This window comes from Mesoplodon densirostris, chromosome 2 (genome assembly GCF_025265405.1).
Source record: "Mesoplodon densirostris isolate mMesDen1 chromosome 2, mMesDen1 primary haplotype, whole genome shotgun sequence".
Taxonomy (NCBI): Eukaryota; Metazoa; Chordata; class Mammalia; order Artiodactyla; family Ziphiidae; genus Mesoplodon; species Mesoplodon densirostris.
The window spans coordinates 60,216,659-60,225,486 of NC_082662.1; the positions used below are offsets into that span (position 1 = coordinate 60,216,659).

At 47.0% G+C, this 8,828-nt stretch overlaps 1 protein-coding gene across 3 annotated transcripts in view; it reads right to left on the reverse strand.

The window, feature by feature from the left end:
* GNG12 (G protein subunit gamma 12) overlaps nucleotides 1–4,113 on the reverse strand; it is a 125,130-nt gene extending 121,017 nt beyond the window's left edge. Inside the window, exon 1 of one of the 3 annotated variants that reach the window (XM_060089941.1) lies at nucleotides 4,024–4,113. The gene's annotated coding sequence lies outside the window, so the exon portion shown is untranslated. Of the gene's footprint in view, nucleotides 1–3,305; nucleotides 3,326–3,999 lie in introns of those variants that run through there. The other 2 variants (XM_060089942.1, XM_060089943.1) reach the window with 2 other exon arrangements.
* Nucleotides 4,114–8,828: the final 4,715 nt, after the last annotated feature.

Genomic DNA, 8,828 nt, shown 5'->3' on the forward strand with positions numbered 1-8,828 from the left:
TTCGGAGTATAATGTCATAGGCAAGAAATGATTCATAATAATACTGTACCCTTTACAGTTATTTAAAAATATTATAAGCATGATCTGAGTCCCTGTGGAACAATTAGTAAACGAGAAGTCGTCTGTGGCACAAGCCACGATTCCAATTGGCCCAATCCTATGCACCTGACATGAGTTAAGAAAACAACAGACACTTAAAAGGGTTTGTTTTCAAGATGGAAGCATTTTTTAAATTTTGCAAATGAGTCAATGACATGATGAGTAGATTCCCTGAATTAACGGAACACCCAGTCTCACAAAAGTTTACCATCAGTCACAACGCTTTTACAAAACGTTTATGAAATGCCGCTAGTCCTTTCCTAAACACTTTTTTTTTTTTTTTTTTTTGCGGTACGCGGGCCTCTCACTGTTGTGGCCTCTCCCATTGCGGAGCACAGGCTCCGGACGCGCAGGCTCAGCGGCCATGCTCACGGGCCCAGCCGCTCCACAGCATGTGGGATCTTCCCGCACCAGAGCACGAACCCGTGTCCCCTGCATCGGCAGGAGGACTCTCAACCACTGCGCCACCAGGGAAGCCCCTAAACACTTTTTTTCAAATTAATTATTTATTTATTTTTGGGTCTCCGTTGCTGCGCGCGGGCTTTCTCTAGTTGCGGCGAGCTGGGGCTACTCTTCGTTGCCGTGCACGGGCTTCTCATTGAGGTGGCTTCCCTTGTTGAGGAGCACGGGCTCCAGGCAGCGGGCTTCAGTAGTTGTGGCACGGGATCCAGAGCGCAGGCTCAGTAGTTGTGGCACACGGACTTAGTTGCTCCGCGGCATGTGGGATCTTTCTGGACCAGGGCTCGAACCCATGTCTCCTGCATTGGCAGGCGGGTTCTTAACCACTGCACCACCAGGGAAGTCCCCCTAAACACTTCTTGAGGCTTATCTGTTAGCACTGGACATCAGTACGTGAAAAATAACTGTATACTCCAGGTCACATTTTTTTCATACTTTAAAAATCATACTAGGTAAAAGACAAATATTTCTGTTTCTGTTTAATGTCCTACCCAGGGCTAATAAGCATGACTATTTTAAATATAAATTCTCTTCAAAGTTAAAATATGAGTAATGAAATGATTGCCTGGCTCTAAAAATATTATACGACTGTAACTTCACACTAAAAGCACATTAAAACTGTTACTCCAGTAATCATAATTCTTCATACCGCTGTAGTAGAAACATGACACACATATGTAAACAAATATTTTAGATATTTTAGACAGATAGTTGGATAGACATCTTGCTCTATATATCTATAAAACCAGGTAACTTCTTTGGAATTTAACTGCTCTAGCATTCCAGAAGCTTTATCTATCTACCTATCTACCTACCTCCCAATCTATCTACCTACTATCTATCCATCTATCTATAAAATCAGGTACCTTCTTTACCTGATTTATTTGCTCTATCTAGTGTTTCCAGAAGGTTCAAACTGCCATCTTTTAATTTATCCAATAGCCGGCTGCTGGTCAGTAGATAAAATACCTAATAATTCTGAACATTATCTGTGTATTAGGTGCAAAATGTTTTCCAAAGACTGTTTCATATACTTTCATAAAAATTCTCAAGACAGAGACCATTATCATCCTCATTTTACAAATCAGACTGAAAACAGTTAAATAACTAATATTCCCATCCACATCTGTCACACCAAAATCATACCTCAAACCACTGTTAAGCTGCTTCTCTTCCAAATCAGACTCCAGAAAAATTTGACTTCCACAACTTGCCTCCCTAAATTAAGCTTAAGCTGACATATAAAACTTAAAAAAAAAACCAATAAAAATCCAACACAATAAATGACATAATTCCAAATTTGAAATTTTCTTCTCTCAGAAAGAGGTAAACAAAACTAATCTGATATTAGCTAGCCATTTCTTCAAGTGTTTCGACTAAGCAGCTTTTTGCTGTCACAACATGACGACCACCCATGTCCTTCAACAAATGACAACGTAAGCCCGACACCGCAAATCTCATTGTTAGAGAGCGAGGCTTTCAAATGAGGCTGGAGCTTGTGACATTGAAAATTTTTATAGTATTAATCTTTCCGGTTTCTTGTGAAACACAGATCCACATTTTTATGTATTTCTACACAAATCTAAATGCTGTCCAGATTCAACACCTTCCTGAATTACCTGGGTTAAAAACAGTAAAAATACAACTGCATTTTTTTTTATAAGGCCTAAAGACGCAGCCCTTAGATTGTTCAGCATTTTTTGGACTTAAACCAGGGTTTTATGGTGTTAGTTTACCGTTAGAGAAGGCAAAGAAACTGAACGGTTGATCCCAAAGTCCTTTTATCACTGAAGTCTCTGTAAAACGTTTGATTACTTTAAAAAATGATGTGCGAATCATGTTTGTTTATTTAAAACAGGTCTTGCTGACACATATACTTTGTTTTTTTTTTTTTTTTTTTTTTTAAAGAATCAAAACAGCTCCTTACTTGAATGTGACTGTTTTGGCAACAGTTAAATGCAACCCCGTCATTCTAGCGCTGCCGGCCTTCCTGGTTCTCCTAGGTGAGGGCCGCCATCCTGCGATAATTTACACGCAGGGCTGAGAAGCACCAGCAATGGTGCAGTGTGGGGACTAGCACTTTCAAAACAAAGCCAAACTCGGCTTTTAAAGTAGAGAACACACAGACACAGTCCCTACCTCTGACAAGGTCCAAAAGATTCATTATAGACAGTCTACTCAGACGAAGCTACAACAGCCCCAGGAAATATAAAGTGTCCACAAAGACAGCAGGGGGGCGGGGAAGGAAACGACTGATGGGAAGGAAGCTAATCATGTGAAGTTTGCCCAACTCCACAAGGTCTAATACATTCCGGTTTGTTTCCACTCAAAGCAGCCATTAAACGTGCCCTGACACGTGGGCGCGGGGGACCTCCCTTCTCGCCGGTTTTTGGCCATTTCCTTCTCTGTGCACTTGTTTGTATACAACCTCGCCCGGACAGGGGTGACCACAGGATGACAGGCCTCGGCAGTTCCTTCACTCAGATTTCTAGTTGCCCAAAGTTTCACTCCACGGCGGGGTTCTAACGAGAATCACGGGGTCCTTTTCGAAAGTTATGAATGGTTTAAGTCAAGTTTACAAGACACAAACAGAAGGCGAGGGACAAGTGAGTGTCGGGCGACTTCAGTGACAGCATTTTAAAATTAGCTTTAATTGATATGCCCTAGTTAAAATTTTAAAAAAAGTCACTCTGATCCACGCAATAAGTGTCGGGGCAGTACTTTTAAAAAAATCACGCAAGACTCACGTCTGAGTCTTGACCTCCTCATACCATCCGCAAAGTCTCCGGGCCACTCACTGCTCAGGGGTCCCTCGCGGGATGTGTGATCTGAGTCCTCGCTGTGACCCGCTATTTCCCCGCCAGACCCCCAGCGCCGAGCGGGTTCCAGGTCTGCGCACACGCCGCCTAGTCCCCAGAAAGAACGGAAGAAAGTAGGGAAGAGGGGCGTGGCGCCCCGGTCTCCCCCAGTTGTCCGCCCTCCTCCCGAACCTGGCACCACCGCAAGCACGAGCGAGGAACGCCGGAGCCTCCCAGCCCCAACCCGGTGCGGGGCGCACGGCCGCGGGCAGACCAGGAAGCAAGCGAGCGAGCTGGGAGACCTCTCCTCCCACTCCCGCCCTCGTCCCGGGGGCCGCGTCCCCAGCCCTGGCCCCGCAGGGCCCCTGGCTTCCTGCGCCCTCCGACCGCCGCCCGTCGAGGGCGAGAGCGCCTTCTGCCTCCGGGTCTCGGCGTCCCTTTCCCTCCCTCCCCCATCCCGGTCTCCGGCGCCCAGTGCCCCGACCAGTCCCCGCCCTCCGGGACACTCTTTCCTCCTTCCTTCCTTCCTCCGTTCCCTCCCTCCATCTCGCTTCCCAGCACCGGGAACTCGGAGGCGGCTCCCGAACTGGCCAGCCGACGCCCCGCGCTGCGCCCCTGTTCCCTCGGGGACCGGACCCGCCACCTGCGCCCGCCGCTCGGTGCTCACTCGCCTGCCGGTGCGCTGCCCCTGCCGTCACCGCCGCTGCCGGGGACTCTGTCTCTGAGGGCTCCTGGAGACGACTCCGACCTCTCCTCCTGCTGCTCCTCCGGGCGGGCGCCGGCTCCGCCTCGCTCGGGTAGGCGGGGCGGACAGCCCGACGGGCGGGGCGGCGGCAGCCTCGGACTCCTTCCTCCCGGCCCGGCCCTCCTCCCTCCTGCCCAGACGCCCTGGCTGTTCCCTGGTTCGGCCGCCGAACCCGTGTCAGGTCTGGGCCGGCAGGGGGGGAAAGTCGGGAGCGTTGAAGTCCTGCAAACGTCTGGCCGCCTTGGCCACCCCCAGTTTCCCTTCCCCGACTTCCCCGTAGCCTTGGAAGTTCAAGGATTCTCGGGCCGCCCCACTTCACAGCCCTCCACCGGGTCGCTCTGATTCCTGAGAAGTTTCCTTCGCGTGCGAACGCTCGAACGCTCGGCAACCCTTAAGCCAGCCGTCCCTTAGGCCGCCAATATGCACGCCGCCAACCCCCTACACAAAAGTTAGGCTCTGCTCCAGGAATTTCTTAAGAAAACAGTCACAGTAAAATTTAAAGGGCCCTGGGGCCACAGAGAGACTTTGCTTTCCAGAAAATGGAGCTATAACTGCGGATTGTTGAATTTTTAGTACATCCACTCATCATGCGCTTCCTCTCCATCTCTCGCCCTGAGATTTGTGTTTCCGAACGCCCAGTACCTGGTAGAGTTCTGCTTAATGAATGGATTCAGGGTGGGGTAGTTTGAAAAGCCACTTCTGTTTCCACAGACTTCTGACTATTCGTATATACAGCCATTCAACGCACACTCATTGAGCACCTGATGTGTGCCAAGCATTGCAATAATGGTGATTGGAGAGACACAAAGATGAATCAGACGGGGGACTCACCCTCAAAAAGTCCAGAAAGAGTCCAGAAAGAGTCAAAAAGTTGGATGTGCAGAAATCTTACCACTCAGTGGACTTCTTGCAGGTTCCTAGGTATCTGCTTTCCTGTTTGACAGGGTGGAGATAAAAGAGAAGAGAAGGCCAAAGTAGCTCACTTAAAACCAGTGTGGGCAGAGTCCAGACTTGAAATGGAGTGTTAAAGCGTTGGTGAAGGATGTCTGTGAGCTGAGTTTCACCAACTGAGGAGAAGTGAGGCCTAGGGAAGCCAGGAGCCAAGGATTGCAGTGAGGACATTATCTTCACTCTTTCTTCCCTCCAGACCCCTGCTCAAGTATCATTCTCGGTGAAATCTTTTGACCAGGCTGTAGAAGGGGTACTGCGGGGATAAGAAGTCTGTGGTTGGATGCTCTGCCCCAGGACTGTGATTCTTGCAACCTGTGGATGGCGGTAGCTGTTGGTGTGCAAGCCACAGGCTGCCAGGGGAGCTCTTTATTCCCCGCTTGGTACAGTGGCAGGAAATGCTTGACTGATTCACAGACACTGACAGTTCCAGGAATACACTCTAAACAGAGCAGCCTGATGCCAGCTGGGACTGAGACCATCATACACTGGAGTTTGTATCTTTTGGCCACAGACTACAGAATCGACTCCTAAAGCCCTACCACTGATTTCCACTTCTGGAGCCCTTTGTCGTCTAGTAAATGCTTTCATGTATGTAATTCTCATCTGGAAACTGAGGCACCAAGAATTGAAGGGGTTTATTGAAGCTTTTCTAATTTAGTGCTATTCAAAGTGTGGTCCACGGAACAATGACCATCTGGGAACTGTTACCCATCTGTAATGGGATAAGCACAGAAATTGAAGGTGAGCATGTAAAAACTTTTATAGCAATTTGAGTAATTTTCTGCCTGTTGAACTTAATAACAAAATATGGCCTTGTATTCTGTATGTTTCTTTCATTTTTCTCGTTATCCATTTTGTATTTATCATGTTGGATAAAAGCATCAGCCTGCAACAGATTGAAAATAAAATCCCACAGATAGTTTGAGATGCACTGATCTAGTTAGGAGCAAGGCAAGAATAAGAGCTAACACTTTCATGGCAGATGTTGCTTTAAGTGCTTAACATATATTAACTCTATTAATCCTCCTAACAACCCTAGCAGGTAGGCTCAGAGAGGTTAAGCCATGCAATCCAAAAGTGACAAAGCCAGAATTCAACCCAAGGGGTCTGGCTCCAGACGGTGTGCTTTTATCCACGACCCTCCATCCAGTCGTTCTTTCTGCTCTGCTGTGTCCAAACTTCAGTCATTCACATTTCATCTACATATCACTGTGCCTCCTATATGATTTTTTAAATTTATATTTTTGATTGACTTACTTTTGTTATTTCTTACACATAGGATGCTGGCTGTTAGTAATCTCACCTGTGAAATCATGACTTTGATGAGCTAGCACCAGTCTCTTACTCTAGATCACATCAAAGTAGATGCTTAACACCAGCAGTTGCTGTCAGTGTTCTGCCATATCCCCTCTGATCCTTCTCCAGTTTCATGCACACTGGCTCCAGGTGTGCATTCATTCCCATCACCTGATCCTGGCACCTGCATCTCATTGTCAGCACACCACCCTCAGCTGCAGGATTTACTTTGCTGGCTCACAGGGCAGCTGGAAGTACCTGGGAATTGATGTTCCCCCACCCCTGCCTCAACCTTTAACCAGTGACTAAGGACTATGCCCATATAAATATGCCAATTCCTTTGCTCTCAGTTGGAACAACTTCAGGGTGAATCTCCACTGTCTACAGGGCTCCCTACGAGATTGAGCCAAATTCTCTCCCCACTTCCGTGGGAACTGATGCCACATTCTTGCTTGTCCTTCTTACCCTTCCGGGACCTACTTCCCACTCCCCCACCTAGGAACACATCCTAATCAGGACCAACTATATAATTTGCAGAGCCTGATACAAGATTTCAAAATGCTCATAAATCATTAAGAATTTCAAGATGGCAACAGACTATTAAACCAAGTATGGGGGACATGTGTGACTACACAGGTGTGTGACTTTACAGGCTGCACAACAACGATGTAGGCCTGGATGCTAATAAGTCATTTTCACTTTTCTTTTTTTTGAAATAAATTTATTTATTTATTTTGGGCTGCGTTGGGTCTTCGTTGCTGCACGCGGGCTTTCTCTAGTTGAGACGGATGAGCGGGGGCTGCTCTTTGTTGCAGTGCGTGGGCTTATCACTGCAGTGGCTTCTCCTGTTTCAGGGCACAGGCTTTAGGCGCACAGGCCTCAGTAGTTGTGGCTCGCGGGCTCTAGAGTGCAGGCGCAGTAGTTGTGGTGCACGGGCTTAGTTGCTCCGCGGTATGTGGGATATTCCCGGACCAGGGCTCAAACCTGTGTCCCCTGCATTGGCAGGCAGATTCTTAACCACTGCGCCACCAGGGAAGCCCTCACTTAAGTTCTTATCTCAGGGTCTGCTTCTGGAGAATCCCAAGCTAAGATAACAACTATTAAAGTAAAAGCCAGCGCATTCAAGTACTACCAAAATTATCTTGTATAATACACTGGTGGTCAGCATCCCACACCTTGGGAGCCCACGTTGTAGAAGGATGAGTCATGTCAAGTTGTACATAAAGAGCTTGAGCCACAGGAAGAGGTAGAGCAGTTGAGAATGGTTTAGGTTAACAAATGATGGGGCAGAAAACCTGGGTTTTCTTCTCAATTCTGACACGGAATGATACACACAAAGTGTGAATTTGGGTGGTATCTTAGATTGAGTTCCCTGGAAACATACCTTGCATGAAGAAGACTTATGGGCGAGTAGTTAAAAAGATACACCTGTAAGGAAGCAAGGCAGGCAGGATAGGGCAGAGGACAAGGATGCCTCTCAACATGGTTACAGCTGGACCTGCAGTCCAGGGGGGACTGGAGGTAGGTGGCTCTTCAGAAATGGACCATATTGAGTCCAGTGTATTGGACCTTTGTATCTCCATATCCTGTATTCCTGGGAAGAGGTGTCTCATTGGGCAAAGCAGTTCACTAAGGGTAATGCCCACTGATGGACACAGCTGTGAGTGGTCAGGAACCAATATTCCCAGCAACTCGGGAACAGGTGTGTCACCCCTGAACAGGGGGTCTGGGAGAAGCTCCAGAGTGCACACTATACGTGGGTTATCTCCAGTGTCTCACTTGGGCTTATGGTCAGTCAAAACTGGCATTCTCAGCCCAGCCCAGGAGGACCTGACCCCTTTGTCTTCCATGTAGCACCTGGGCAATGCTTGGCTGCATTTTGCCTTCTTTATACGATGAACCTATTTAATTTCCTATTTTTTCTTTCTCCAGACTTCTTCAGAACTCTTTTTTCTTTCCCTTTCTTTTTTCTGCTCCAACTATCTTCCATCCTCCCATGGCACTCAAGACAAATCAATCAATCAATCAGTTGCTTAAGAAAGAGTGACGGTGTAGTGAAGTAAAATTTTATGCATGAGGCAAGGCCTTTGAGATTAAGTCCTGGCTTTGCCACTAACAATCTGTGTGAATTTGGAGCAATCATTTCACCTTACTGGGCTGTGGCTTGTCCTTAAAATAAAGAGATTTACAATGGTCTCTAAAGTCCCAATTCTATGAAATTTAAACATTTTTTAAAAGATGGCTTTCTCTGCTATATAATCCCTTATAAAGCAAGCAAGAGAAATGGTTTTATAACTCAGGACAGCTGATTGTTTTTAAATTAATTACAATTCATTGGTGAAGCTCTACTTCTATGAACTTCTATTCAATAGTCAATAACAACACCCTAACTAAAGGCTCAGTCAGAAAGAGATGGGGAAAGAGAAATGAAAGAAATGAGGCAAATCAGTCAGTCTTTGGACGATCAGGTCTCCACGGAC